Source organism: Coenobita brevimanus, chromosome 97 (genome assembly GCF_032717465.1).
Source record: "Coenobita brevimanus isolate Jiangsu-jjx chromosome 97, ASM3271746v2, whole genome shotgun sequence".
Classification (NCBI taxonomy): domain Eukaryota; kingdom Metazoa; phylum Arthropoda; class Malacostraca; order Decapoda; family Coenobitidae; genus Coenobita; species Coenobita brevimanus.
In genome coordinates this window covers 8,576,208-8,585,851 of record NC_137050.1, presented here as the reverse complement: position 1 = coordinate 8,585,851, position 9,644 = coordinate 8,576,208, and the positions used below count along the sequence as shown (strand labels likewise).

The following is a 9,644-nucleotide window of genomic DNA, read 5'->3' as shown; positions in this document are numbered from 1 at the left end:
AGAGAAGAGAAAGACTTGGGAGCGCTGGTCCAGGATAGTTTGTCACCTGAAAAACACATTAACAAGGCAGTTAGAGAGACGTATAAACTCTTGACTAATATAAGAGTTGCTTTTCAATATATGGATGAGGAGATGATGAAAAAATTGATAGTGGCCATGATTTGCCCCAGGTTAGAATATGCAGTAGTAGTGTGGTCCCCACACAAAAAGAAAGATATAAACAAGATTGAGAGAATACAAAGAACAGCAACCAAAATGGTCCCCAGTCTGGCAGATCTATCGTATAGAGAGAGGTTGGAAAAGCTGGATTTGCCTTCCTTAGAAGAAAGGAGGAAGAGAGGAGACCTGATTGCAGTGTTCAGGACCATGGTGGGAGTAGATAAAATTGACAAAGAAGATCTGTTTGAATGGGATAAGAGAGTAACAAGAGGACACGGAATGAATCTCAAGAAACCAAGCTGCTTGAAGGATATCAAGAAATATAGATTTTCCTTATAGATGTATAGACCTGTGGAACAGTCTGGACAAAGAGATCGTCCAGTCTAAAAACTTAAACGAGTTTAAAGCTAAATTTGACTTACTGAGAAACAGATACGGGACCCCACGAGCGTAGCTCATTTCCTGTATATCACAGTTAGGTAAATACAATTAGGTAAATACACACAGACAGAAGCAGTGATCATACTTTCCTCCTCTCTGCAACTCCATCTCTACTTTCCGAACACTGCTAGAGGATGTGAGGAACCACTTTATTTGTCTAGTTTTCATACTATGTATATAAAAGGTGTAAGTGTGTGTTTTTATATTCTCATTGGGTAAATGAGGTGCATTTCATTGTTTTTCTCTCAGGCATTTTACTCAGAAAGTATAGGTCGCATCAGAAATCTGAAAAAAACATGAGCAAGCTGCTGATTTTTTATGCATCATATTGTAAAGCAAAATAACCTTTTTGTGCAAATTATTTTGGGAAAAGGTTGGAAAGACAAACATACTCTGCTTACAGGCACGAGTTTTCGTGCTGTTATCCTGCCCAACCCGTCCTAACTCTTCAAAAATCATTTTCTCAAAGACAGTAAGGGTTATAACAATTTCTCTTATGTCATGGGAATAATTTACTTTTATGTTGGTTACAGTCTCAGTAATAACATATGAAATGGTAGATCATACATATACATTTTTATTTATTTTATTTATTTTTTTTTCATTTACTCAAAAACTATTGGGCATATCAAAATTTCCCAGTGCTCATAAGAAAGCTTGTGAAATTCTGTACATAGACAATTACTTTCCAACTGCATGTCCTGGGAAAGATTTTGTGTAATGATGGTGGGAAGTTATTAGAGACTAGTTTTCTCCTGAATAAGGTTTAACCTCACTTCATTTCTGTACATTTATTAATCTGTTGTGTGTGTGTGTGTGTGTGTGTGTGTGTTTTGCTTGTCTTATAGTATAAACATCAGCAAAGATGATGGGCTACTTTTTAAAACAATATAAACATTTTCTGGGGGCAAATTTGGCCGTAGAATTTTTTTTCTTTCCACTCGAGTGGAGGCAGCCTAAGCAGGGTTTTGGTTTTGTGCCTGGCACTAACTTGAGGTGCGCAAAAGGGTTAAGGATCTTCACTAAATCTGTGTATCATACGATTTTTATTGTACTACTATCTGTCTACAGCCAGACACCATGTTCCTACAAGGGGTGGCCGTTTGTCTTTGAGTACGTTGTTTTACGGGGAGGGGCACTAACCCTCCTCTAACCCATTTTTGATACATGGGGAACATGTATGGGTTGGTTAAATAGTTACCATTTAGTGTTGCAAATGGTTTCCGAGCTTATAGTAAACCATTAGGTATGTCACTCATTGTAAAGCCACTTGATAGGGAAAGAAGAGTGATAAAATGTGACAGGAAAGTTGGGAGAAACAGGAAGAGAGAAGGGCAGACACAGAAAAATAATGGTCAAGGTGAAGGAAGAAGTAGGCAGCACTGCATCAAGTTGAGTGGATGATGGTCATCACCATCTACCACCTTACTACTGTTAATAGTTTTCTGTAACCCAGGAAGCCATTTACAGTGCTGGATGGTAAGTATGTACTGTAACTAAATACTAGGGTTATGAGGAGCCAACTGTAGTGCCTCTGCTAACTGGGTGGAGCAACGCAAATGCAGCATCCATCCAGGAATCATTCCTCCACACAGGCGCTGCTTACCGCAAGGTAACATCAGTTCACTGCACGGGATGGCCCTTGAGGGGCAATTGCTCACCTGCAGTTTTTTTTTTTTTTTTTTTTTTTTTTTTTTTTATAAATGTGTCCAACTCTGGACATAGACTTCACAGCCTGCTGTCAAGGCCCAGCAGTCCTCCTACATACCATTCACCTCTACTTAGCCAGATGGACTGAGGTTACTCAACAGATACTTGTACTGATGCTTCCTACTTTTCTTTCTACTTTTAGGCTGAACAAGGAGGTAAGCAAGGTAACCGGATCAGAGCGAGAACAGACTAAGCGGGTTGTATATGCGGTGATGTATGGGGCAGGCCGTGACAAACTGGCTGAGGTTCTACACATCACACCACATCAAGCCAAAGACATCATCACTTCCTTCATAAGTAAGATAGCATTGTCTTCCAAAACTTATTTTCTTCTTTAAAAATTTGGTAGGTATGATAAACAAAAGGAAAAAGAAAGCATACAGTACAACTTATCACCAGAGTCCCCAGTAAAATGAGCCGCAAACAGTTCCTCACATATACAGGCCTTCAAAATGTTGATCACCTCAGTGATAAAGGTATGATGTATTTTGTGTTCTTCTGTCATGTTAAGGTTTATATCAAAATAACCTTGGAATACAGACATTTTATCAACTGCCATGTTTAAAAATAGAGAAACACATGCAGGTGTGACAAAAAGTACAGTACTCCCTCGTTGTTGGCAGGATTTTTTTTCAGCAGATTTGAATGTAAATGTGTTTTAGCTCGGAAATATTTATTTAATAATTTCTAAGACAGGCAAAAAACTTTGTTCTTCTTTATCCGCATCTTCTCACTTCGCCAACCCGCTAGTCACTTGCTTTTGACTCTGCTCATTTACATTTACGCATCTCACTCTCATTTTTAATAAATAATAAAAACGGCCATACCACGTTGAGTACACCGCTTCCCGTCCGATCAGCGAAGTTAAGCAACGTTGGGTCTGGTTAGTACTTGGATGGGTGACCGCCTGGGAACACCAGATGCTGTTGGCATAACGTTCTCCCTACGTGTCAAGTGAGGTTGGTGGAGGATTAGTGCCCCTCCCTGTAAAACAATTAACTCTAAGCCCTTGGCTACCCCGTTTGGGATACATGGCGTCTGGCAATGAATGAATGAAATAAAATACGGTACTTGTATCTTAGTGCCTGTACCTCCTTCTGTATAATGTATTATGATTGTTTACTGAGAAGTCAGGCATCATAACAGTCATAATAAAAACAACTAAAAGAAAAATGGTGCTGAAATATTACGATCACATAAGCAAATGACCTTATAAAGGTCATTCTTAAAACAAAGGTGTACATACATATGTACAGCTGAGGAAAGTTCCGCCTTATACACCTGCTTGCCAGTTCGGACCTTTATGCGTGAGACAAACCACTTGTGAAGCAGTAGCCAGACACTCAAGTGTCTGGTACCACTGTGTGAGAGGGGAGAGGTTAAGGGAGGAGGAAGGCTAGGGGAGCTGATAGTTCTTACCCCTCCATCTTCCACCCCCAGCCTTCTCACACATTACCAAATAGATGAATATTGGCTACTGCTTCGCAACCACTTGTCTCACATTTACTATTTCGAAGTGGTGAGCGAGTGCATAACACAGAACTTTCCTTGGGTGTACGCACATATATGCGTTAAGAAGCTATTGCCATGTCATATTGTCTGTCTGTGGAGGATGTGTGTGTGGCATATGTACCTTGTTGAGTGTGATGTGGAGGAAGTACCTGTGTTCATGTTTATATCTGGCAATGAGTGTGGTTGTGGATTTGGCTGGGGAAATCTTCAACCTGTTGTCCTTGACCCATGTCTGCAGTGTGTTGAGGTAATCATGTTACAGTGTGCACTTTGTGTCTGCAATGTCGTTGTGTGGTTGTTATGGTGATGTCATCAGCATATGAGACAAAGTTTGTAGGTGGTTGGCATGTGGGAATATCATGCAATTATAGGCTAAGAGTGTGGTTGAGAAAACAGAGCCCTGGGAAACAATGAAGAAGCATTTGTTGGTCTCATTTATTTGACAACAGATGCCCAATATAATGGAATCAGGTCGTTTGAGTATCCTGGTAATTTTGGCACTATCGTTTCCAACAGTATATTGTACTGTATTTGTTACTTACTCTATTGGTTATGTTTGCTTGAGCAAACAAATAATATAGTTATTTGTTGAGCAGGGCGATTCCCCAGCATCCCTGCTTACATGAGGAGTGTGGTGGACCAGTGTAAAATGCAGGGATTCCTCACCACCATCTTTCACCGTCGTCGCTACTTTCCCGGCATCACCTCCCAAGACATTACCATACAGTCTCATGCTGAGAGACAGGCTGTTAACTTTGTAATTCAAGGTGACCACATTACATTATTAATAACATCAGTGACAAGTTTTAGAAGTACAGTATGTAATTTTGTGTGTGTGTGTGTGTGTGTTCATAGATTGTTTATAGTGTGTATGTGGTGATAGTTAAGTGACAGTAAATTAAACATACAGTACATGTTACCAGAATCTGGCCAGGTAGCACTATGTAAACCTGGCTTAAACCATAACAGCAATTCAAATTTTTATTTATTGCAGGAATATGAAGGAACCCTAGGACTGAACGAGTATATATTTTAACTTGGGTACTTGTGTTATTATAAGGATTTGATTAAATAATGCCACCACAGAATACAGTATACAATAAACAAGCATTATATTGAATGATCATATCATCACTATTGAATGAGAGTTCAGGCAACCCAGTCCAAATGACTGAAGCTAAATTTGGACATCTCACCCCTTTGACTAGACGTTGGTTTTCTTAGCTGATATCACAGAATGCTTGGGAGTATTTCAGAGAAATTTTATAACTCCACGTCAGTTATTTCAATGATTTCCTTAATTGAATAGCTGAGTTGTGACAAATTCTCACTCAGGCAGCACTATGTGCAACAGTTTGATGTTGTTGTTGCTATACTCCAGTCCAACCGGCCAAACAGACCCACTGACCACAAGTAAGCTACCTTCCCAATGGGATTGCCCCATAGGTTCCCTATATCATCAATGTTATGTCTCTTTCTTAGTGTGGCATATGCTGTGCAGTGCATCTTTATGTGATTAATGTCTTGTGGGCCTCTTCTACGAACAGGACATGTCATATGGCACTCCTAAGTTGGATTTAAGCTGCTAACTAATGAGGACTGGGAGATGTCCTGATCTAAACCTAGCTAGGTGTACTCGATCAGCTGTATTTAAGGATACTTGTGATGGGTGTATGTTGAAAGGGGAGGGGGCATAAATACAGTGTTTGCATCAAAGTGTTGTATTGCCCTGTGTGTGAAATGAACACTGAGTGTAGGTGTTTCTTTTTTGCTATTCTTGGAATGTCTGGAGGCAGTATGTTGTTGAAAAGGGTGTGTTGATGTTTGTGTGGTGATTGTTTTATGTGCCTAGTTGTGTTGTGAGACTGTGTCATGCAGTGACAGAGGTGTTGTTTTTTAGTACAGGGTAGACAACAGTGTGTGTAAAGTCTGTAATATAAATGGCTCCAGGAATAAAAGTAATTTGATAACCAGTGTGCTCATCAGGGCAGCAAGTAACAATTTATCAACTCTTGTGACAAGTAATTAGGGAAATAACATCCAGAAAGTGCAACAGGACAAAGAAAACAAGGGAATCAGAGGTAAAACACCAACTACTATGCAAATCCAACCAATATCCAGCCAGAGTAACTTGTTATCCAATAACAAAGTAGGGAGATATTCCAAAGTGAGCATCCAGGGTGGAAATGATGTTATTGCTGTTTGGGAAAAATGAGATAGCCGAGAGGAAAGGGGGATGGAGTACATTGCTGCATTGGTGTTAAATGGTAAGAAGAAATAAAAAGGAAGGAATGACAGTCAGTGACCTTATGAAAGATTGTACTGTATTTGCATATGAGTGAATGGTATAAATATATTTGTTTGAGAACGGAAATAAGATATGGGTATATGGTCATGAATGAGCACATGAGTACGGTAAATGCGTGAATGTCTTTGAAGAAATGGAAGAGTACAGTACAGTACAGATAGAAAGAACTTGAACGTCATAGAGAGAATTTGCAAACCAGCGGAACACCTTCACACAAATATTCCCGGTAGTAGTAATAGCTGATTTATTTTAAATGGATTTATTAATATGAACACATATAGTTTGACAAATACCAGCCATTATTTTAATGTAAATACAGTGATGTTTCTTGTATACCAGGATCAGCAGCTGACATCAGTAAAGCAGCAATGGTGCAGACTGAGGCAGCCTTGGCAGCTCATACTGAGTTCAATGCCAGTCTCCTCATTCATGTGCATGATGAACTAGTATGGGAGGTTGATGCTCAACAGGCACACACTTTCATCAGTAGGTTCTGTACTGGTTGTACTTGAATATAAGGAAGCTGGTTATAATAATCTATAGTCATCATTTTCAGTCATTATAATGTACAGTATATTATCTGCAAAGGAAGTAAATCTATTGCCAGATGCCTCAATCCTGTAAGGGGTGGCCACAAACATATTGCCTCCACATGACCCTGTCCAATGCCATTTCACTGCCCTGCTGCCAGCTCATCCCCCTCCCCCCTCACTCATATACCTCTCAACTCCATCCTTCCATCTCATCCTCCGCCTCCTCCTTCCTCCCCCCTCCCTCCTCCACCTGACCCGCATGCACTGTCCTCGTTTGTCTCTCACTCTCCATCCTCTCCACATGGCCAAACCACCTCAAACACTTTCTGTCACATCCACATCACAGATGGCAAAATTACTTCTGTATGAATCAAGCAGTATATTGTTTGGCTTAATATAAATTTTAGAAATCACTGTGCTTGTTGCCTTTTCATTATTTGTAAGCTTTCCACATAAAGCATATTTAAATATACAGTACATTTGTCCTGCTAAGTTTAGAGGATGAGCTATAATTCAGTGAATCAATACATTTGTAGTATCTGATGGTTATATTCTTTGTGATATTAACTGAGATATTGATATTACAGACCTGGTGGAGAGTATTATGGAGGACACAAAGCAGCTGTGTGGTCCACTGGTGCAGCTGACAGTTCCACTACCAGTGGCTATTGTTACTGGGACCAGCTGGGGACACATGCACCCTTATGCTAAAATCCAAATTTTCCAAGGAAGTTCCACTGTATCCTAAAATCACCTTTTCCTATTTTGGAAGCTCTTTTGACTCCCCCCCCCCTCCTGCTTTTTTTAAGCACAGAGAAACTTTAGTGCTTTTTCATTTTGTTTAACCCCTTCAGTATGATGAAATCTTTTATTATTTTTTATAGCTGCTACAGAGACTTATATTCAGCCTAATTGACATCCCTCCTACAGAAGAGGGTTTAATGTTGCCTCTGTTAACCACACATATTTTGTTCTGAGTATTCATCTTAAGACATACTCCATGTAATGAAGGAATATAATATGGAATAAGTAATTTTTGTTGAGTTGCTAAGATAAATTGTAAAAATTTATGTTATCTATACCCGTATATTTTTTCTGAGATATTAAACACTTTACATCAAACTAACACTTCTTCAAACCACTTTTCTTTTGTGCCTTTTTTTTTTTTTTTTTTTTTTTTTTTTTCCAAAATAACTTTGTAGGTTTCTGTGGCTAGAACATCCCGTCAGAGTAAAGGCCTTGCTTTGGTTTGATCCCCAAGATGTGACAGAGGGGAGATTTTTCAGTCATAAATTGCTTCTGTATTAACAGAAGTAGGATCATCCTCACTATCATCATCATCATCCTCTTAAATCATCTGAAAATCATCATCATCACCATCTGCAGCAGCAGCCAGAGTCAGCACCATAGAGTAGGAAGAGTCTGACCATCTGTTTCAGACCTCACCTCGCGAGGTCATCTGCGATTGGCCGAGAACCGGTCACGTGACATATGGACACCATATTGCATCCTCACCTCACATACTGAGTTCCCAGACTGTCCTAAGAAAACAAAGAGATCAAGGGGGTTGCCATACTTTCTGTGGCCATATCACCTGCTATATACCACTTTGAGACTGAATAAGTCAAGATACCTACTAGACGTAATTTACAGTCTGAACAAACTATGTATTAACAGCCTAACTTACACTAAATGTAGCAGAAATTAAGTAATATAGGACCACTGAAATGGCGGCCGGTTGCCATCATATTCCATCAATGATATTTTAATTTCCGTTTATGATAAATATAAATTCACGCTACGTTATACATACGTGTTCTATTTGTATTATATTGCGCTATATGACATTACCATGATTCACAGTTTCACACAACAGTGTAGATATTTAACAAAGAAAAATATGCTTTCCAAACAATGCGGGGACTGTCTTAGTTCCAGTGGTGGTGACATCTGCGGGAATACTAGGCATTTCAGAAGCACCCCATTCACTATCTACTGTACTGAATTATATTTCATAGATTTATGTATTGATAAATAATAAAATTGTCGAAGTTCATTACATATATACATATACATGTAGTGTAAACACTTATCTATTTACTAGTTTTAAGCCTACGGCGTAAAGGCGCGATTCCACCGAGGCAACATATCGGCGACATGTGGCATGCTGCATTGTCACATAAGCCAAGTGTGTTCTAACCAGTTCAACACAAGGCAACATGTAGCATGCGACTGTGTGGTATGCAACACGTGGTAACAAGTTGCCCGTAGAACGTGACGCATGCGGCATGATTTAGCCTGTTGCCTAGTGTTGCCCTGCCTTCCCACCAGTCGCGGGAAGGATTCGATGTTGAAAGCAACAAGATGAATTGGTCTCAAGAAAAAAAAACGAAGAAATTATAGAAGAATATAGAACATTTATGGTTCTCTGGGATATACGCTTGGAACAATACAAGAATAACCAGGCTAAACTACAGTAGATGCATTGCGGGGATTAGTCAAGAACACTCTCTCTCTCTCTCTCTCTCTCTCTCTCTCTCGACTTTGTCGCTTGTGTGTCTTCCCTACTTCTCTTCTCTCCATTCCCCCCCCCCCCACGCTCGACTTTTGTCGCTTCTGTCTCTTCCCTACTTCTCTCCATTCCCCCCCCTCTCTCTCTCTCTCTCTCTCTCCGCCAGTCCTAATACTATGCCAACACTAGCAGATCTTTCTTCCGTTATATCATTCTCTCTATCCTGTCTCTTGTTAAGGTAAGGTACGGTACTTCAGAAAATTTTTACATTCGTGCCTTCTTCTCGACGGCGGGCACTCAGCACTCGTCTTTCTATACATTCAAACATTTTTATAAGTTATTCGGCAGTGTGTGTGTGTGTGTTTTACACGGTATCCACTTGTATGATTTTTTGTTAAGCTCTGTCTATCTACATATCTGTCTGTGTTATGCTGAGTGTTTTTAGGCCGACTCCTCGTACTAAGAACAC

At 39.8% G+C, this 9,644-nt stretch overlaps 1 non-coding gene across 1 annotated transcript; it reads left to right on the top strand.

Annotated features, from left to right (window-relative positions):
• The first annotated feature begins 3,123 nt into the window (after positions 1–3,123).
• On the top strand, positions 3,124–3,242 carry LOC145413917 (5S ribosomal RNA). The gene has a single exon (XR_013899794.1). It is a non-coding gene; the product is annotated as a 5S ribosomal RNA (ribosomal RNA).
• The last annotated feature ends 6,402 nt before the right edge of the window (positions 3,243–9,644 follow it).